Consider the following 23,312-nt stretch of genomic DNA (forward strand, 5'->3'; position numbering starts at 1 on the left):
AAATTCCGCTTTGCCAAAGCTAGTGCAGATATCCTTTCGACAGGAGATGAGCTCAGCTCATGGGTGCACCAATTTGTTTACGTGCAATCGACGCATCTAGGCTCAAGCATAAATAATTCTGACCAAGAAAGAAGGCTTACCGACTTCAGAATTAGCAGCGTAATTTCAAATAAGTGTTTTTATTTGTACGGCTTCTATTCACGCTCAAGCAGCGGTGTCCGCCAGCAATTCGTTTAGCTACAGTAAATACGTAGACATCGAAGTTTCAACCTGAGCAGTGAAAGATAGGAAATCTCACGTGCCATCTCAATCGTGAAGTGGGAGCACCTGCACACACACTGTGTATTACTGTTTACATGACAAAAATGCACTACAGCCGATGTTTTCCAGCAAGGCGACAAACACATTTTCCTAACGTGATTAAAAACACTTTACAAAAAAAGGTAACCCAACTTGGTGGTATTTGGCATACGAACGCACATATCGTTTAACATGCCCAACCAGTGCCTTGTGATCTGAGTTAAATAATAGGCGGTTGAAATTCTCACTTGGAGAATAAAATAGCATTAACTATTTAATTTTGGAACCCATAAAATACAATTTTGAACAAATGCCGCGACAACTAGAAATGACATGCGTCCATGAAGGACGTCACTCAGGAAGTGGAGTGCAATGTCGCGAAAGGGTCCAGAACGTGAGAGTATTATTGTTTGGACAATGTGCAAGGCCAAAAAAAACTCCTGCCGACGGGAGAAACTATTGTCAAGCAGCATGGGTCCCCCCCCCCCCTCCCCATAGACGAAGCTTAGAAAAATGTTTTTTTTTTCAGGAAGAAAGACTTTCTTCTTATATACATTTTAATACTTCATCTAGAAGTAGTTTCAAAGGCATACATTTTGCCAACTCACTGTATACAATTTCGTAATCTATATGTCTTTTTTACAAACATATAGTTTGTTTATAAGCAAGTTACAAAAATATTTTTTTGGAACTTGTTCGGGCAGTAACTAGCGTAAGTAATGCGGCCCCGTACAAGGGTACAAGCCCATTCAAACAGGTTTTAAAGCGTTTCATTCCGAGTACAAATCCATCGTCGTTTGCGGCAGTTTTCTGACAAGCGCCAGAATAGACGTATGTACAGCCGTGAGCAAAAGTGTACAGACACACAAGGTTGCTGAAAAACCTAATTTATCCGTAATTAACATGCAATATTGAAATTGGCGAGTACATTTGAAAGTTCGCAATGGTAGGCATATCTGCAGTCCTCGATGTCAAGGTAGATTCACAGGCCGGGAAGAAATCGGCTCTATCGCGCAATCACTTGTCCGTATACTTTTGTTCACTGATGTACGTACGATTGCATAACACCGAGCCGGATAACGTCACAATCCCTATTTCACACGCCCTGTATCTATGTAGATGCAGCAGTCAGCAGTCTTAAACTTGCGTCCAAAGGCTTGCAGTAAAATCAGCTGTTGTTTTCATACGATAGTCATCACCGTCGTCTTGCTCCTGCCATGGACACACGCTCACGTCACAAACACAGCTTCTGCCATAAGGACCTAGTTGGTCCACCTGGTAACGGTTTTCCATAACCCCAGACAATGCTGGATACCTACAAAATGCTTAGCACAACTTCAATTCCCACAGTACATGGGTTCTGGAAAAAAATATGTGGCTTCTCCGTTGGAACGCCGCGCGTCTCGCTTATTGGTACTAGATTTTTTTAATACAGTTGTTTATATTGCCACAGTCATGCGCCCGCGCCAAGCTCACGATTGCTGCGTCATTGTCGTCTTTTGTTGCCACTAAGCATAGGATGAAACACGTTCGCGCATTTTACGCATATGGCCGTAAACTAAGTGTAAAACGTAATTACTAATTTTGGTTATACTTCTATTGTGGTTCTCCATTTTGTGCAAGCATTTTCGGCCTCTTCGAGTAAACCAACTGAGGAGTAGAGATATGCCATCTGCCGCTCGCAATTTCATAATTTTCCTCAGCTCAAAAAACTATATTTACAAGTCACTGACTTGGGTGCAAAACATTGTTTGAAGTGTTTGAAAACAACGTTCAGTTAGTAAAAAAATGCACGTTATTGGCAGTGAAAACATTGAAACGGGCATGAAGGCATAATTCTGTCGCTGATATGGATAAGCTCCTTAAATGAATAAACGCTGGCTCCCTACACTAAAATTCAAGAATGGTATTCAAGCAAGCCAGCAGTTTTTTTAGCCAAGAAAGGTTTAACAATGCTTGCCAGAAGTTTCACAACTGACGATCATATACAAAAAAGAGTAAAGGACAAAGGAGCAAACATGAAAATTTAATGGGACATCTAGAAAAAGAGCGTAAAATAGGAATGCCACGCTTGTCTTTTTGAAGGAATACGTGTGTGAGCATTGCTTCTGCATATCAGACAAACCAAATAAAATGTCTGTACACCCAGAATGGCCATGATTGTAGTCAGCATCGTGTACCATGAATCACCGTGGCCTGATAAATTAGGTGTGCAGATGCGGTGCTTGTATACATTTATTTCTGCGTGTCCAAAAATTATTCGGACGAGTGCGCCAAAGTACGGCATAGTAGTTAACGCTTCGGGGTCACTGTGCTTTCTTGCTTCTGTACGCTTTCCAGAAACCTAAATGCACAGATATATTGATGAACACAGTATTCTTCGTACTCTGCTAATCCTTATGGACGCTGAAGCTTAAAACAACCATGTTTCACACATATTTAAAAGCCACCCGTAAAATAAAATAAATATTGCGTTCTGCTTAGCTCTGATATTACATACCGTGTCATGCCAAATTTTCTAGTCTTATTTATCTCGAAATTATTCTCACCGCTTCTTCAATGTTCGTAATAATGACAAATGCGCTCGGTTGATTTTCTACGCTTTGTTTTGTACAGATTGTTGTTTTGTTTTTCAGCATTTTTTTATCTAGACCCAAAATTTCGCGGTAGCTTGTGGTAAAAAAAATTGCTCAGAAAACTTGCAACTACATTACTTTGGTTGCTGGAATGTATATAATCCTTTGTCAAACACGTTGTCATCTATTTTTTTGCCTAGGACTGCCAGCATCTCAGGGATTTACGAGTACTTCTTCACGGGCAACAACGTGACAGCGAGCGAAGATCGTGGGCGCATTGTAGTGACATACAGAAGAGTCGTGTTCCAGGGTAAACTAAGCCAGCATTTGGGCCACACAAGCGCAAGTAGCAGCGATGGCACAACTTCTACTTCGCAGACGCCAGTGTGGAACGCACGTGTGACCTTGAAAGAGGATCCTTCGTTCTGGGGGCACAAACACACGCCCGGAGAAGGTTCGAGTGAACGGGCTTCCATATTTGACATGATGAGAGCAAGTGACCAACGTTTTGGGGCCATTTTCTACAAACTTCCGCAAACACATGTACTCCCTGCTCTAAAGAAAGCACTTGGAATTGAGCAGTTGCAAAAGTAGGCGACGCTTCCACAAGAATGTATTTCAACAAGTGTGCCCTTTAGACACCTCATGCATTCGTCCAGTTTGATTAGAAACTTAACGCGCAGTAACGGCAAATAAACGTAGTTTTTATTCTTCTTAATAGCGATAACAGAGCGAACAAAGAAGGCACGAAAAGTATGCCGACAGACGCAAGTGCTGTATGGGCTGACAATGAGCTTATCTAGTGACTGTTTCTTTGGCACGGGCGCTTTTCGTCTCTTTTCCAAAGTACTTTCTCGTGCAAAAGATGCCGAGCCAGGAATTTCGTGATAAAGTCTATCCTTTTTTCTTCGTACGACTCTAAGCTGTAATGGATTGCATTGTGAACTTTCCAGTTAAGTCGTTATTTCAGTTTATGCATCGGGTAATTACGAAGAAATTGAATGTTTTAGGAAATCCTGTGTTCTGTGCACATTTGCTGGCATGTGCACGTACCAGCCTGGCTGGGCTTATATATGTTATTTTCCCCAATAAACATTCAGCGGCGTGTACATAGCCTGTCTTTAACAACATCGAGGTCCCGTGTTGCTTATGCCATTGTCATCTTTAGCAGTTAAACCAAACCAACTAGCCCCATTCGCCGCGTTACTATACTTGTTAAAATATCTAGAAGGAACCTGGGAATGTGCTATGAAACGGAACGTATTTCTTATCTCATACGTCATTTCCTGAAACTTGAGGGCCAGAGCACAGAATGGCTTTCGGGATATCTGAGCGATGCCTATGTAATAACGCGTTGAAAGCTTCTTTGAAAGATGTTGACTTTCCCAAAGCTATTCGCCCAAAGATTTGCTATTTCAGTTGAAACAAATATTTTGACAGTTTACGACGTGCCTGCAAATCGAATCATTGCGTAAATTAAGAAAACCTAGTAGAGGCCATCACATAATGATTGTTCGAAAGATGTTGACTTTCCCAAAGCTATTCACCCAAGATTTGCTATTTCATTGAACAAATATTTTTGTCTTTACTACGTGGTTGGCAAATCGAATCTATGCTTAAATTTCGAAAAACTCAGTAGAGGTCATCACATAATGATTGTCGACAGTAATGCGTCGGCATTGAATCAATATAGCGACGCAACGCACTGTCATCGTCGTAACGAGTTATGAATGTGGCGTGTACTCCAGTGAAACTCCTATTTCGCCTTTCGCTTAGAACACTCGGCGCCATCTAACACCACTGTCGCCAAGCCTGCGCGTGACATCCGAAATGCATGGTGCGCCAGTGCGTGCGAACGCTGAGGAAGGCGTCATGTGGCAACTCGTCTCCTTTCTAGCGATTTTTTTTCAGGACGCGTTGCGCCATCTTGTGACACGGCCGACAAGTCCGCACGTAGCCTCCGAGACGTGAAGCGTGTCGCACTGCTGCCTGCGAATGCTGTGAATTGTTCGCCTCGCTTGCCGAACACTCAGTGGCAGACACTGTGTTACCACAGTTGGCGAGATGTACATTGTAGAGCGGCAGGTATCCGGTGCATTCATGGCGCCGCTGACTGAAGCGTCTGGTTATAGTCCTTGAGGAACCCCTGCGACGCGGATTTGAGTTCGTTCGACATCGGATAAATTTAAGCGATATTTTTTGGCATATTAGAGCTGCACATTACCCAAGTTGCCTTGAAAGACGTTCATGGCAGATCGGCACACAACCACTGGCACTAACCGCGCGACGCAAGTTGTCATCTAAGAGGTTCATTGGAGATTGGGGCGCACCGAGTGGCACACGCCCACTTCTCAGAGTCGGAGTCAGAGAGCTTCTTCGAACAGCGGTACACACCTAGTTACGCATCTACAGTGACCCACATTGGCGTGAAAGAGGTTCGTCGAAGTGGGGCGCGTATGTACGCATTGTCACATACTCCGCCACCTAAGTTGGACCAATGGTTGGTTTAGAACCCTGTTCCCTCAGCACAGAAGCCCCATGCGTAACCCATTGGACCATGAACTACCCGTGACCCAGGTAGGCGGGGAAGCGGTTAGATGCAAACATAGGTACAAACAAAGATAATCATTGATAGATACAGACATGCATAGAAACTTAGATTGTTGGACCCCGGAAAGTGTGTGAACCACGCTGAGAACTTTAACGCAATAAAATATAAACACATACACACCGAACAAATGAAGCATACTAAAAAAAAGAAACGAAGACACATTGTCGAGACTAAAGTGTGAAACGGCGGAAGCCTGACACCATTGCCTGTTAAAGTGTCTGTTAAAGTAGTTTGTGGCCGCCTGGAACTGTTGCAGCGCCGCTTGTGGATCAGGAGGATACGCGTCTTCCATGGCGGTGCTTATCCAGCTATGCGCGCTGCAGGCGTCAAGGCATGAGTGGAGCAGACGACAAAACGAATAGGCAAGCAGGCGACGTTGCTGTAGCAACTGTAGCAACGACGAAGAAACCGACAGACCCGCGCGGCGCCGAACCACCCCGACACCCGCACTTGATGACAGTGACGTCACCCACGTGAGCCAACCAGGAGGCGCACAACTGTGGCTGGCGAAAGTGACGTCACGACACAGAGGAGACCAATCGAGTGGCCGGAAAGCTATGGCAGTTTCTGTTGACGGCAGATGACCTTGCCAATGAGCCATTAAAGGCTTCCGCCTTAAAAATGTGTTGAACGTTTCTCGCTACCTATGTGTAGCGAGAAACGTTCTGTTACCTTACCTATATCTTATATCTGTGTACCTTACCTTGTGGTAAGATACACTATATACGTAAAAGAATGCTGTTTTCACCAGTTCTTTACATTTTCATGCATATACGACATGAAAACTACTAGAATGCATTACCTGTCAAACAAATATAAATTTAAGGGTTTGCGGTGCTGTCAGCCGTGTAATGTTGACAGCACTGCTGTACGGGCAGCTCATCTGTCTTGCACTATATTTAGTACCAACGAGCCCTAAGCCAGAATATTTAAAGTGTTTCACATGGTGGTTTGCCTGACTTGTCTTGCTGTTGTCCATAGCTAAGCATATAAATGCTAAGCTGCAAGTAAAAGTGCACAATGCAAAGCTGCGAAGTGGTTCATAAGAACAATTTTTCCTTTTTACTATAACAGCAAGAGAAGCAGCATGCACGTCCAATGTGCAGAGGTTCTCGTATAAAGGTTCTCGCAGCAGGAAAGTAAATATATTCCACAAATGTTCATTTTCTTAAAGATATCATTTAAGCTTAGACCACAGAAAAAAATCTGTCTTTGCTTCCGACTTGCTGCTCTAAAAATCATGTGTCGGTAGCTGCATGTGCTTTCAAGAAATTGCATAATAGCCAACATCAGCTGCTAAGAACAAACGCTAGTATGTAGGAATTGTTTGTGCAGGAGGATTATGTGGTGGTTGAATATGCACCCATGAATATGCATTGGTCCACCTTAAATAATAGTGAATGCCATAGACAAACCTGGTTATAATGTCAAAAAATGCATTTATTTACTGTCTGCTTACATCATCCTGGCAAACAAATGACACTATATAACAGTACCTTAAAAACTGATAACACACTGATAACACACTTAAATATATTTTCTATTAAACATCAAGGTCTTCTGTCGCATATTAATACTCTACTAACAGCTACAACTACAACACAATATACTTTGCCTTCCCATGTAGGTCAGACTTCGAATTTTTTTGCTTTTTGTCGAGTTCCCTTATTTCAATGGCAGAACACAATTTATACTTCTGAATAACAGCACAAATACTGTCCTCCTTCACTTTGTAATGTACAACACAACACAGTAACACTGCGGTTGGATACTATCTCCTGCCAAGCATCCAGCCGGTCTTTTTGCCTAAGCTTGCAGACATGGCAGCAAGTGTGAAGTAGTCAACACAACCCAAGACGTAGAGTAACAGAGAGCACTGACAGCCAGCCATCACTTTTGCAGAGGATGGCCAGCAGCACAAGTGATGCACACATGCCTCCCTCGGTAGCTTCACTTGCATCCAGACCTCACTGGTTTCCAAGTCAATAATGCGGTAACCTGCAGAGACATCAATTACATCAAACTATAAAGTACCATCTGAAACACTGAAGTAAGCCATGTTTACTGTGAAAACAGGCTATAAAAATGCTTACAAACAACTAAAGCTTCGCATAACTGTGAAACAAACAATAGTGACTTTACACAGGAGAATAATGCAAAACATCAAAAGCAAATTCAGTGAAACCTAACCAATATAGCCACAGGTTTGGACACCAGAGCAAGGAAAGCACAATAAACAATACCCACAACTTCCTTTATTGCGCTAAGCAGTTAAGACGTTAGTATCAATATATTCCTTTAACATAAAGCTTCCTTGCAATGCCACGGCTGCTTGTTACATCCAGTTCAGTCTTGGAAGAAAACAAAAATTAACAAATGATGTGAATGCTCTACCACGGTACCAAAACCACATTTCATTCGTGATGAAAGTTCCAATGAGTGAGTGATAAATTTGACTTGTTGGTACAAAATATTGGTGAATTGCAGCACAGATATTGACGACAGAAAATACGAGACAATAGACGTGTGCTGACTCCCAACAAAAATCTTTATTTTCAGCGACCCATGCTTATAGCCGTCACTCATCACATTGCACACGCGCAATTCACACCCTTAGGAAGGTCAACTCTGTCTGATAAGTGTACAGATGCTGACACACACAGAGCCAAGTCGCGCAATATTTTCAGCTTCAATAATTTCACGTGTTAGTGGATCACCGCTTCTGCTGACAACAGTACACCGAGCCAACAATCGTTCACAGGCACACGAACTGCAACAACATGCAAGCCAACTGTCATGCATGTTTTTCTTGACATTGTTTGAGTGTTCTCTCAGCTGGTCATTGATACAGCGTCCTGTTTGGGCTATGTACCGTTTACCACAAGAAAGAGGGGTACAGTAATTCATGTTGCTAACATAGGTGACGAACAGATTTTTGTGGTTTTTGTTACACTTGTGTGCTGCGCTGAAACATTTCCTTTAATTACACAACTTTATAAAAGTTGTTAAAGAAGACAACTTTACCTTTGGAACGATCTGCAGTTTTCACGATACTGTGCGACAGCTTATGAATGTATGGTATGACAGCCACTTTATGTCTGTCAGATGGAGTGATCACATGGCAACCACTCGGTGCATGCGCTTTTCAGAGTAGAGGTCATGTGGTCACTGCATCTGACAGACATAAAACTGGCCGTCATACCCTACATTCATAAGCTCTCACAATACCAAGAAAATTGCATATCATTATAAAGTTGTGTAATCAAAGGCAATGTCACAGCACGCCACACATATGCAACAAAACACCAAATTCCGTTTGTTACCTGTGTTAGCAACGTGGTTTATTGCATCCCCCTTGTGGTAAACAGTATATAGGTCAAATGGGACGCTGTATCAATTAGCGGCTGAGAGAACACTCATACAATGTCAAGAAAAATGTACGTGACAGTAGGCTTGAATGTCATTGCAGTTCGTGTGACTGTGAACCGTCGTTTGCTCAGTGTACTGTTTCCAGCAGAAGCGGTGATCAACTAACACGTAAAATAATTGAGGCTGAAATAGATTTCGCGACTTAGCTCTGTGTGTATCAGCACACCTTCTGTACACTTGTCAGACAGTTTACTTTCTTCCTAAGGGTGCGAATTGCGCATGTGCAATGCAGTGACTGACGGCTATAAACATGGGCCAGCAAAAATAAAGCTTTTTGTTAAAGAGTTGCCGCATGTCTCTCGTCTTGACTCTTCTGTTGTTGCCTACATCTGCACTGCAATTCAGTGCGTGAACGACCGGCTACGACTACTGCTACAGGTGTTGCATATCGGGAGAAGGATTGAGCATTGCTCTACACTGCAAAAGCTTGTCGTTGCTATCCGCGGATGACGAATACGGAAGTTCCGGCCGTGTAAAAACCAAATTAGAACGCGAGCTTTTGGAAGCGGTGTTAATCGAAAATTCTGGACCTGATAAGTAGGTTAGCGCCACTTCGCAGGCACTTTTAAACAAAGAAATGTAACTCATGAGTAGCCACAAATAAGGCGGGTTGATAATTCTGCTTTTGTTTCTTTTTAAAGACTATAGTGTTTCTTGGGCTACCTAAACGCGAAAAACTTTGTCACTCGATTCAACCGCTCGGCCAAAACCAAGCATGAGAAGATGATTTTTTCTGCTCAGGGGCACCAGCATTTCGAAAGATATGCATCAAATGCATCTGAAAAGTTAATCATTTCGGTGCAATACATGTATTGTTACAAACATTACAAAAACAAACTTGAAAAAATGTGAATGATACTTACTACCCACAGCTTCCAATTTATCGGGACTCAATGTCGACTTCTCAACAGCATTGCCGTCCTTCAAGCACTGACAAGGAGCCCCTGTGACGCTCCTACGCCGAGCGCCAGGGCTCCCCACATCAGTTATGCCAGTTCTTTGCAGAACAGGGAATCCCGGCGATGGCACTGGAGCAGGCCCCAGTTATCGTTGCCAATGTATACACAATTCCTAGGTGTACCTGCAATAAAAGATGGCAGAGACACATTAAGACTGCTTACGTGTGGGAACGTGAAAGCATCTTTAGTCAACCAAATGGCTGCAATCTGACGTGCACAGTGTGACACGCACTAGGCACATCTTAAGTCAGCCAGAACCAAAGAGCTGCCGTGGCATAACGGAAGCGTGCTCCTTTCACACTCCAGGTTCTATTCCCACCCAGTCTGCACAACTTTCTTATTAAAGCAATTAATTTGCGTTGTTTACATGAACCTACCTAAATTTGACATCATTCCAAGCGTTTTGATGTGCTTTTAGTGCTTGCGCAATAGGCCATCGGTTTTATGTCAATAAGTGCTGGTAGCACAAAGAAGTATGTCTAACCGTGCGATAAATGTAACCGGAAATGGCAGGTACGTCCAATGGCATTAGTGTACGGGCTGCACACAAAATTATGTAGCTTACCCTGTTTCAAATTTATTTTAAAGAGCAGTTTCAGTGAGCCCAAGTACAGTTTGTGCCAGCCAACCAGATGAAGAGCTCTCCTAGTAACTGTCTCTAATCACCCGCTCAGCAATTAGTCATAGCCAAAATACAGCTTGTATTCTCTACAACTGACACATGTCCCATTTCCTTAATGTGGTATTCGTCACTGATTTTGATGGTCAATTGGTTGCCATAGATGAACAATCGAAATCTGGCGCGCAGCACCAGTCGTGTCAGTGCATCGTCAAGTGGCACGAACATATTTCTCCCTTGAGTGAATTATGGTGCTCTCCTGGGCACATGTTGAGGCACCAGCCAGTCTGCCTCATGTACATTTCACCGATTGTATACATGATCAAAGGAACAGACTATGCTACCCCTGACGAACACAAGACCAATTGGGTTGCATCTTTAACTCAGCAAGCCTCAATTCTCATGTGGACTGCTATGTACGCACAATTCCATCGAAAAATAAAGTATGCAGGATATGCACGACAGTACACAAGTGAATTGAGAAAGGCGAGCAGGAAAGGGAGGTTTGCTTGGTTAAAGATACCACCAAACTTGTCTAGTGTGTATGAGAGGCAGCTCACTGTATTCCTTTCACAACTGGTCAAATGTACAGAGGAGACTGGCCGGTAACTAAATGTGCCAAATAAATTCTCATATTTCACTCAAAAGACCAGCATGATCGTCCAGTTTGGCCGTGCATTGCCGCGATAGGACTTCAGGCTGGATTAAGATCATCTGTTTTCACCTACGGTGAAAAATTGACACGAGAGATCAGTGAGGCATACCACATAAACAAGACATGCGAGCCAGACCCCATGATCAATTCATGAAATAAAAGGCGTCCTTTCTAGATGACAAGTGATTGAAGTTAGTCTGCGCATATTTACTTTCCTTTTTACACAAATACCAATTATTGTGATTTTATGCCTTTATATTACAACTAACGCCTTCCCCCTGAACGAAATTGTGCACAACATAAGCACACATCCAGTGCTGCTATTTTTAATCCTTCTATCAAAATAAATGGTCAGTTAGCAGCAGTCATGTTGTATGGTACCCTTTTCCTCCCCATGTAAATTCCTATCCTGAAAAGTTACATGAACTGACCGGCAAACACATAAGTACACTACAAATTTCACCTAGCAAACACAGCTGGTTCTCAGAAAATGCACAAATACGGTGATAGGTATCTGTAGGCATACTGTAGCAATAGTAAGTGCCAGTTAGCTTCGACACTAGACAGTTTTAGTATAGCATATGCAACTAATAGCGTACGCCTATACGCTATAGTACAGCGTACGCTAAACAGCACACATTTATTACAGTTTTAGTTGGCCTGCGAGATCTTCCGATCTCAGAGGCTATATGCCATCGTCGCACCTATCTCTCGACTTCACTGACAGGTGGCGCTGTCATATCTCGAAGGTTTCCCTCCTTAGGCTTCGTGTCGTTCGAAACGAGAAGCGATCTCGAAAACTCCACAAGGTTAACCATATTACACTGTGTTTACACAGTCATTTGCTACGAACTGAAGCGAATTCTGCAAAAGCCACGCCAAATTCAATTCGAAGCGGGCAGCGGGGACCTGCCGCCATGTTTAACGTAAACTACGCAAACCACGCACAGACGGTAATGCTAAATCTGAGAAATAGCATGCATAAGCTATCGGTCGGATAGCGTTCTGCACATGCGCAGTGATGACCCGCTATTTTATAGCGTACGCAATGACATAGTGTACGCTAAACTAAAACTGTCTACTGCTGCAATACTTCATTCAGCTGTCAGGCATCTACAGTGCTTAACACACCACAGAAGTGTAAGTGCACAACAAAAACAAGCGGTGCATCAACCATAAATTCGACTTGAGAGTAGTGACAACATAGGTTGTTTCGTGTAGCTAAAACACCAGCCAATATGTAGAAAGTATATGCACAAGTATACATACCTATAGATATTTGCCTACCTAACTTAAATCTATAAGAGTTGCAGTGCATATGATGCTTGTTCTAGACACTGGTATTTTTGACAAAAATACTCTTAGAATTAGATATAATGCTTTTTCAATTCATCCAGCCAGTAAATGAAGTCGTACACATATCATTATAATTTGGACTTGCAGGTTGAACATATTCTGACCTGAGCAGCGCCAAGCAGAATGAATAGACCGAATGCCCACTGTGCTGACCAAATACACAGGATGAAACAGAAAATATAGAACGGGACCCCAAAGTATTAGAAATACTTCTTGACAGCTGTAGAATTAGGGCTTGTTGGTTGATTGTCACTATTAAAATTACACTAAAGCCAATCAGAATGTTCTGTATGGTGTAGTTGAAATCAAATTCATTGGACGAGCAACATTGCAATAACCAGCAAACATGGCAAGAGCAAGCAGACATGGGCGAAATAGTGTGCTTTTTTAATAATAGAGCATCAATACAATGAACTACCTACCAGTTAGCTATGTGTTCTAGGCTGTATTGACTTGAAAAAAAAAGAAGAAAAATAATGTAACTGGACACAGACTTGCAACTGCTACAATGCCTACTTGCATGAATGGGGATAGCTTGCCAAGAATATAAAAAATGGGAGAGAAAAAAAGCAAGCTTACTAGAAAACACTCCAGAACTGTAGTAACTGCAGCACAGTGAATATTGGCCTTAATGTATCATTTCAAGAAGTTTAAGCTCATCAAATGTTTATTTTCCAGTGGCAGTTATTCTTGGAACAAGACAGAAATAATCGTGAATATGAATGTTAAACAATGGTAAGCACACTGTGTGCTTACACCTATGACATATTTGGCCCATTACACTTTGAATTCTTATATGCGCAGAAGCTGCACAAGAGTGTAGTGTAAACACTAAAAATTCGGAAATAAAACCCTACAGCATAGGAAACAGTTTCAAAACAAGAAAACCAAAGTGAAAAGGTGATAGTGTGTACTAAGCAAAATTAAAATGTAACTTGCAGCCAAGCGATTGATGCAAGAAAAAATACTTAACATCGGGACATGTTAGGACTACTTTTATATAGAACACAGTAAGGTGTGCATAACACCTATGAACACAAATAAACAGCAAGTTGCATAAATATTTGGCCTAATTAGTAAGCTGTGTTGACTAATGTCGATTAACTTATCCACAAATGATACCGACATGCTGCTTTTTGGAGCACGTACACTACATACATACCTGGCCCGACCATCCAGATTACACGTTGCACAACGGCAGGCATAGCCAAGGGGTCTGGTGGCTCCTCCGTTATGTGGGCACTGTTATGGGTCACAGCCTCGCCACTGTAAAATAAGTTCTCTGTTAACTTATAGCAGTGGCACATAGCTTTATAAAGCTGTCAAATTACCCGCCGTGGTTGCTCAGTGGCTATGGTGTTGGGCTGCTGAGCACGAGGTCGCGGGATCGAATCCCGGCGACGGCGGCCGCATTTCGATGGGGGCGAAATGCGAAAACACCCGTGTACTTAGATTTAGGTGCACGTTAAAGAACCCCAGGTGGTCCAAATTTCCGGAGTCCCCCACTACGGCGTGCCTGTTAATCAGAACTGGTTTTGGCACGTAAAACCCCATAATTTAATTTTTAAAGCTGTCAAATTGTCTACACATGCATGGAGCATCTAAATATAGTCACAAAAACAATGTTTGCATTATTGCAGGGTGGCAACAGAGCACAAAGTAGGAGTCACTGAAGAATGTTTTGATAATGGGGACCCTTTGATCACAGTAAAATTATTGACACGCCGCAGCACATAGCAAAGAAATGTTTGCTTACAAAAACAATTCATTTTTTTTTCATGACTCAGTTTAACTTTCCCCTGTCATGTTTAGTTACGTATAAGGTATGTCAAAACATCTTGTCTGAAAAAGTAAGTTGGACTAGTAGCAAAGCTGTGATTGCTTAATTTTTTTCTCTCTAAAACTGTCGTAAACCGAAAACTTCGTAAGCAGATATTATTTACAACGTCGAGGCAAGGAAACAAGTTTCCTTGGACAAGTATATATGAAACAAGTTTCCTTGCCATGTAAGCAAGGAAACGTCATTGCAATAAGAATCGGTGAAGAGGCAAATGAGTCATTATGCAACTTCAGCAGAAAAGCGGTAGCTCACGCGCCGCACGCACATGATGAACACGATTATTTTCGAACGTTATATTTCTCATCAGAAGAAAACGCTTATCAAGATTTTCAATTTCGCATCGAAGCAATAAACTTGCGTAACTAAGCGCTGACAACCAGCGTTCAGCAAGCATCAGCACAGGTATCACTGTTGTCGCGGGACTTCTATTTCATACGCTCGCGAACGCTATGCACACACGAGAAGCTCACACAACACGCGTGTAGTTAGCCAGCACGATTACTTACCTTTTGAATGGTACGACGCGGTCGCGAAGCACTCTCCAAGTTGCCGGTGCTGCGTCGACGATGTTACTCCCCGCATACATGCCGCTGCGTAGTGGACGAGCTGAGGCGCGCTAACACGCATTATTTCTTTGCGACGTGCACCCAACTTTCCACAACGAGAACAAAGAGGCCGCACTCCACGGCTTAAAATCGTCGGTCCACATTTGCCTGGCGCGCCACGCATACGGCGAGTTTGCAGCATGACACAAGGTATCTTCAGGCACTTCTGTGCACGCTAACTGCGACCCACTTCATAACAGCAAACATAAAAAACACACGATCAAGCAAACGCGACGCTTGTAGCACCCCGCACATACGACCGCCATCACAGAACACGGAGGAAAAACAATAGCGCCACCTGCATACTTGTGAGCACTTGTGAGAATGTTGTGGCCTCTGTGATGAGAAAAATATTAACCAGTACACTCGCATACTAAAATTTTGTTCCGGGTTTCACACAACTACGTATAGATGTTGCGAGACAAAATAACCGTAGAACAATCTATATTTTGCACTATAGTATAGCGTAGAAAGAAATTTTATAACGTATTTTACCTTTGAATTGCTTCCGCCGTCTGCAGCCAGCATAAGCATGGCTTTCGAGATTAGTTTACCTTATCCTTATCAAGCCGTCGTTGTGGCATGATTTGAACGGTTTGGGCTGTCTCGAAGCTGTCTCGAAGCCAATCCATGACGTTTAGCGATGCTGCGTACTTTTCCAACGCCGTCACTTAGTTTTAAATAACTTTCTGATGTCGTCAACATGAATTGCAGCCTCAGGAATTGTTGACACGATATCGGAGGTACAGATGTGCAGTGTTCGATGTTTCCGTGCGCGTTGTGACTGTTTCAGTCGGAAAGGATCAAATCGACGAGGGTTGATAGCTTGTGTGGCGCTGGTTACACCCGTATCGTCCGCATTTCCTTTCGTGTCGGTGTGTTGAATGTGCGCGGGTTTTGCTCCTGTCGTCCGTACGTTCTGTGTTTATCGTGCGGCTCGCGAAGATTCCTCCTAAAAAACATGTCTGCAGCGTGCAGGTGTCCTGTGTGGTGTGTGAAACAAATGTGCGCTGGTGTACGATGTGTTTGCAGCCGTATTGGTGGCTTATAGTCCTTTGCTCTAGTGCCGTTCCTATGATGTAAACCATACGTGAACTGAAAAAATACACTGTTTTTCATATGGACAAGTAGATATGATCTGTGTGTATCCACGATGCAGTGTGGATGTGTTAGTCATTTTTATGAAGCTCGTATCATGGGGCTTTTACCTATTCATGATGGCCCTTGCTTAATGTTTCCACTTTTAGGGGCATGTGACGTGCAAGCAGTCCTAAAGTCTTGTGCATTTGGTGTGGAAGAAGGGAATACTTTTATGCGTAACTTTGCCTACTATAGGTGAACCGTTGCAACAATTAGCATTTTTTCCATGTGAATGCTTCTGCTATATGATATAATTTGTAGCAGATCTTATCTGCGGAGAAGCATAATAAACATAATTGAACATGGTGTTCCTTAGAAGATATTAATTACTGCATAACCACTATACATCTCCATACCTCACTGTATGATAAAGATGAATGTTCAGTTGAAAATGAAAATATCTTATAGTTGCATGAACGTATACATGCGAAATGCTACAGCAGCCTGGCATCACATTAATGTCAATATTGGTGACATCCGGCAACGTTGTGGGAATGTGCTGTTTTGTAACGTTGCTACATTGATACCATTTACACGTTCAATTGATGTTTACATGCAACGTTGACACAACGTGCGTGTTGGGACGTTGCTTTGACATGATTTGTGACATCACTTGAACGTACAGCGGGCAACGTACATTCAACGTTGAGGTTGGCTGTTTAACGTTGCCTGACATTTGTTACAATTAGGCAACGTTTACGCTACGTTCTGTGTTACTTGGGTAGACACCTTATCAACTTTCGCCTATAGAAAATCTGTAAACCGGGCGTATACAAAAATAATCAACACCTTATCGACTGTCGCCTATAGACAGTCCTTAAACACAAAATGAACAAGAATAATAGACACGGTATCAATTTTTTTCTATAGGTTGTCTATAGAGGAGAAGTAGACAAAAAGAAACAAACATCTTATCGACTTTTTTCTATAGACCGTCTATAGAATGTGAGTAGACAAAAATAAATAAAAATCATATCAACTTTTGTCTATAGACAGTCTATAGATTATTTATCAACAAAAGAACAAATCTATAAAAAGGCAAAGTTGTCTACAAGTAGTCTATAGACATTCTGCAGACAGTCTAAACTCATTTTTGTAAGGGCTGTGCCACAAATTATTTTGGCAATGGCAATTCAGGAGCCAAGTTGCGTTTGAATGCCATTGCAAGGTGCATTGCACCAATTAGAAGTCTCAAAAGAAAGTAAGTGCCAACGTTTCTTTTTCATAATTTTCCGAAAGAAAACCAGTAATTGGACACAAGTTTTACAGCGACGATGTATACCTCTACCCCCAATGTATTTGTCATGTCCGTGGGCAAAAATGTGGGCTGATCCCGGAGATTGTGCAGTACCGGGCCGACCCGAGGTGGAGATGAAGCAAGCTTCAAGCACTCCACCCCTAATAATAATAAGTAATAATAATAAATGGCAATTCTGAGTCAATATGACAATAATGAGTCGCAGTTTCGCCCGAAAGGCGAAATATCCATTGCGCTAGCAAGTTAGCCGAGAGCCGTACGAATTAATTAATCCCGACGCGATGACTCAGTCAGCGAAGGCGTTGCCCTGCTGAGCACGAGATCGGGGGATCGAATCCCGGGCGCTGCGGCTGCATTTCGATGGAGGAGAAATGCAGAAACGCCCGTGTGCTTGCGTTGGAGTGCACGTTAAAGAACCCCAGGTGGTCAAAATAATCGGGAGCCCTCCACTACAGCGTTCCTCATAATCAAAACTGGTTATGGCACTTGAAACCCCAGAAAGAGGAAGAAGAAATAATTAAGGATAGTACTTTTATCGGCCGTATTAACTTGTAAACGTAAGCTAGCTAACTAAATTAAAAGCATGGTGCCAGCGCGCACAGAATACATGAACACGTCACACTTGATCAAAGCAGACACTCGCTGTCAAAACGCTGGCGTGAGAAAACGCTGCAGCGTTTTCTCACGCCAGTCACGTTCTATTGCTTGTGCGCAAACTGAGCACCGAGATCACACGCCACGCACAAAGCTACGAGCCGCCGACGCACTTCGACTGTGCCCCGAACACATATCGCTCTCAAGATACGGCCGCGCGGCCATGTGCAGCCGCCACATGCGCAGTTGCAGCAGGAGTAAAATGCCGCACTGCATTCATCACTTCTCCCCAGTGCCTCGCAATGTTCGGTGCCTTGCGCGCAACGGAAAGCAGCGCCGTTAATGCCCGCTTTCCTCCCTTTCTCGCGGGCGAAATTTAGCTGCGATCGCAGGCTCACCCTCGTACGCTTTCACTGGCACATACAGCATACGGCACGCGGCGACAATGTTATCGCATATGGCTGATTCCACGAGAGATCAACACAGGTCCAAAATTTCATATTTTAGATTCCATAGAATATTTTATACTTTATGCGCATATCACTCGGTAGCACAAAAGTGAACTTGGCTTCCTTGCCAAATAAATACTTCAGGAGGAAAAAAATGCCGAAGTTCCTCAATGTGGAGGCGCTGTTTTCTTGCACCCGGCAGTCGCGCAAATTCACAACGATGTGAAATACTAAATATTACCGCTACAATAAAATACATTTTTTGCGTAAAATGCATACGTAATGAGGAGTCAGCTAGCATTGTTTGAGGCGTCTGGGCAAAACGGAAGTGTTTTAGAAAAATTTGTCAATTTGCTACACTTTTCAAAAGTTGCTATATTTACGAATTTTATCTACTTAACCAATTCATGTAGCCCTTTCAAATTTGGTGCTCTGTGAGAACGTAATGTGTTCAACAATTGTACTGAATATTTTTGTTGTATCACAAATAACCATTTTTTACAGTTTGCCTCAAATGTCAAGTTTTGACGAAAATGAACTCTATTTAAAAATCAAAATACAAAAAACCCCATCGTTAATTTTTTTAAAAATCTCGTAAACAGCTGCTCGTAGACACTGGAAAAAGAATATTAAAAACATGTTGCATTATTTTGTTTGTAGTGATAATATAGCTGGTCGAAATCAGAGCTCCATTGCCTGCAAGTCTAACATGTGGCATTACCCACTGAGATGGTTATTTATTAGCTCCTTAACGAACATCAATCACTTTCGGCCGAACTAGCTGGCAAACAATGCACGGGATAGTTCTCTGACGAATCCGAAAGGATGATAGCGTGCTGTGGAGAACAAGTTCTCAGCTTACGAAGTGCTGCAGTAATGTCGGCACTTTCCGCATTTCTTCGATAAGATCAACTGATCCATAGGGCCAGATCAGGAGATCTAACAAAGCGAATCCAATACGCCGCATCACAACTGCTAGCCTGTTGACTTACAGACGCGTCACTGTACACTTGTGGATGATCCAGATGTGCTGCATTAAAGTGCTCCAGCATGAAGGTAGGGAGAGGAAACAAGGCACTTGGAAGCATAGCCGATGGATGCACTCAGAAAGGCTTGATCCTTTTCCACGGACTTGCAGCAGTGCGGGACACTAACAAAACACGATCAGAATTGTTGTCATCAGGCGTGCTTAACCAAATGTGCAAAGACCGTATGCCTGGAACACGCGGCAAAGATTTCCACTGGTTCTTTTTGAGGCGGCGAAAGTTCCCTACATCATACACATCTGCATAGAGCAGTTTTACATTTTTCAGCGTTGCGGTCATCTGCGCCACCATTTCAGAGGCTGACCTAATGACTGCTGCGCTGGCTGCTCTTAGATTGTAGAGCGAGGCTTGATGCTTTACTAAGCCACCAACACCATCGCAAGCGTTCTTACCATGGCCTGTGGCCGAAAAAAGCCACTTCGTTGACATGTGCTCCTTCTGTGACAGCTCGTAAAGCTGATACTTGTTCTTGAAATGGCTACTGGCACCATCAGACACGTATGTAACATGTGTGTCAGGCTGAACTTCTTCCTTCATGTACTCACAGATTTTTTCCAGTGCAAAGCAAGCGTGTGCAGCATCATGGCATACGTCATCACTGATGACAGCAAAACTTTCAGTAGACCGTCTACTCGTGACGACGCACGTAAATATAGAGACCTGTTTTTTGTGCCAATGGTACGACTGTATCTCGTTCGGTACAACAGCTGTCCAATTCTCTGCAAAGTCAAAGTGGAAGACACAGGATCCGCGCTGTTCATTCTGTGTGGCGTCGTGCATTGCTGATGCTTGTATGCCCCTTATGTAGTTATGGGTGATCCACCTGACTACCCACACACCAAGCTCCTGCAGAGAGTAGCCTGTGTACTCTTTTTGATCAGGTCGCCATTTCCCCATACTGCATAGTTTACCTCTGTCTCTTGGGGGATTCCTAATGTAGTAGTAGTTAAAGCGTCTTCTTTTGCACAATAATCACAGTCGCCCAGGAAATAATCAGTCGTGGGTGAGGTGCAAAGACAGAGTTCCTTGAGGTGGTCCATTGTGTAGACACCATTAGTGAGCTCTTCTAGCGCGGAAACACAATGTGAGGCGTTGGCACAATACATGCAAAGGCACACTTCTTGTTGTGGGGCAAGAAGAACCCATTTTGGTCGGAGTGAATAAAACTTTGAGAGCCCAATAAATGTATCCGGATTGGCTTCTTTAAATAGACGATAAGTCTCTCGTACTGAGCGGGTCATAAATCTCTTGGCAGCAAACTCTTTGTTCCCGTCAATCAAAACAGACACTACATCTTTTTTGTTGGGACTCTGCCAAGAACAATCATGCTCGTCTTTCGTATAATATTCCACAGCAGTCTGGATGTCTGTTGGGTTCAACCGTTTCCTCTCAAGGGCGTCTCGTGCTGACCATATTCCATGCCTCTCACGCCAATGTCGGGATTTGTAAATCATAAAGGCTGACAAATTTGGAATGAGAGCTTGGATTTTTCTTCGCTCCAGTTGGCTTGGTAGAAGAGTCAACAAGCGCATTCGCTCTTGGTAGGAGGAACATCTCTCATAAGCTTCTTTAAAGTTTCTGGACCATTGGGTGCATACGCCGCATTTGGTACCTGAAGGGTCCAAATGGCGGCTGCAGCCTAAGAAGTGAGAGTTGGCCGTGGCAGTGCCATCAATTTGAGTTTTCTCTTGCACCGGACGAAGGTTTGTGCGTCGCGAATGCGATTTCTGCGGACGCACGCGAGGCAATGTTTTGAGTGGGTGTACGCACTGCTCTCGACCTGCAAGTTCCTCTTCTTGCGGTATGAATTCATCAGCTGTTTCAGCAGGGGAGGCGTCGAAACGACACAGCAGTTCCCTAAGTCGTCTGAAGCAATTCTGGCATATCTGGTCGTCGTCATGTGCGTGGCGGGCAGCTTGCGGCAACAGCTTCCGCAGTGCTGCTAGACCAATGTCTCCAACCTTGCGGAAATTTCTTCGAAATGGTATTTTCTTTTTGTGCACCATCAAGTAATCAGCACAAAAAACTCTGTTTCGGCTGTAACGGTGAGCCATCGCAGCTCTACTCCCAGCTCAAATCACTGCGAGCACAGTTGGCGCTTCTGTATAATGAACTATGACTGTGCGGTGTGCGCTCTACCCTCAGCCCAAAGTAGTCTGTCGTCTGTTTTGAGGTCGTTCACGCCTCATACTAGCAGACGTAAACCTGAGAGCGCCTACCAGAATGAAGTGGAGGGAAAAATTAGGGTGTACTAGATGGACTCCGTAGTTATTCCAAATCAGATCCAGAGCGAGCTCTGCCCTCTGGTTCTTTTTTCGTATAAAACGTAAGACAACTTTTCTGCAATTGGTTCCAGCGAACGCTATCAGCAAAATGATAGCGTGCGAGATTATATTGTGTTACCCAGAGAGAGCTATTGCTGGGACATTAATTTGGACACAACCTATACTTGAAACACCATAATCTAAAGCATCGCCTCCGAGATGGTGATAGAAGAGTCAACATGTGTGTTGCCCAATATGAAGACATGCCCAATATGAAGACAGCGGTGGAGCAGACGACAAAATACAGCGCACCCGAAACAGGCGGAGTGTACGTAGCTTCTGGTTAAGGCGGTACCTCATCCCCAGAAACTTTCAACTTATTTCGCTTCACTTGCTCCGCCTGCCACTGCCTCCCGTGCACTCACTCCACATTTTACTACACTCGTACCAACTCAATCAAAAGAGACGACTTTTACAACAGCCTCATCTGTAAGCGCGAACAAAATATGGAGGCGAATAATGGCCGAGTATAGGCATCAGTGCAGGAGTTTACATCAGAAAGCTAGACATTATAGAAAGAGGCGCTTCAAATCATAATTATAGTATAATAAAACTGCCTTTCTGTCACAATCATTGTCAAATTTAGGCAAGTCAGAGGCTTATGCACATTGTTTTCAGCCTGATGGCCCTCTTTCTTAGCACCTTGCTGCATCCTGGCAAAGCTTTGATTTCGACCAGCTATATTGTCACTACAAACAAAATAATGCAACATGTTTTTTAATATTCTTTTTCCAGTGTCTACGAGCAGCTGTTTACGAGATTTTGAAAAAAAATAACGATGGTGTTTTTTGTATTTTGATTTTTAAATAGAGTTCATTTTCGTCAAAACTTGACATTTGAGGCAAACTGTAAATATGGTTATTTGTGATACAACGAAAATATTCAGTACAATTGTTGAACACGTTACGTTCTCACAGAGCACCAAATTTGAAAGGGCTACATGAATTGGTTAAGTAGATAAAAATTCGTAAATATAGCAACTTTTGAAAAGTGTTGAAAATTGACAAATTTTTCTAAAACACTTCCGTTTTGCCCAGACGCCTCAAACAATGCTAGCTGACTCCTCATTACGTATGCATTTTACGCAAAAAAATGTATTTTATTGTAGCGGTAATATTTAGTATTTCACATCGTTGTGAATTTGCGTGAATGCCGGGTGCAAGAAAACAGCGCCTCCACACTGAGGAACTTCGGTATTTTTTTCCTCCTGAAGTATTTATTTGGCAAGGAAGCCAAGTCCACTTTTGTGCTACCGAGTGATATGCGCATAAAATATAAAATATTCAATGGAATCTAAAATATTAAATTTTGGATCTGTGTTGATCTCTCGTGGAATCACCCATATGGAACCGCACGGAGACGGCGAACGCGACGCCGAAGGCAGGAATGCGCCTGCTGTGTCCACATGTCGATATAATTGCTATTGCAAGTAAAGGGTAAGCGTGGGCCGATCCCGGATATTGGGCCGACCCAAGCGGTGGTGAAGCAGGCTTCAAGCACTCCGACTCTGATGATGATAATAATACTAATACTACTACTAATAATAAACAA

General features: G+C 43.1%; 1 protein-coding gene, 1 long non-coding RNA gene and 1 pseudogene across 3 annotated transcripts in view; 1 reads left to right on the forward strand and 2 right to left on the reverse strand.

The window, feature by feature from the left end:
- Positions 1-23,312, forward strand: part of LOC125940311 (uncharacterized) — a 160,517-nt gene that overhangs the window by 120,123 nt on the left and 17,082 nt on the right. The gene's annotated exons all lie outside the window — the stretch shown is intronic.
- LOC125940314 (uncharacterized) overlaps positions 1-23,312 on the reverse strand; it is a 163,073-nt gene that overhangs the window by 113,857 nt on the left and 25,904 nt on the right. The window lies entirely within an intron of this gene.
- On the reverse strand, positions 17,408-17,579 carry LOC119465395 (U2 spliceosomal RNA; annotated as a pseudogene).

Source organism: Dermacentor silvarum, chromosome 9 (genome assembly GCF_013339745.2).
Source record: "Dermacentor silvarum isolate Dsil-2018 chromosome 9, BIME_Dsil_1.4, whole genome shotgun sequence".
Lineage (NCBI taxonomy): Eukaryota > Metazoa > Arthropoda > Arachnida > Ixodida > Ixodidae > Dermacentor > Dermacentor silvarum.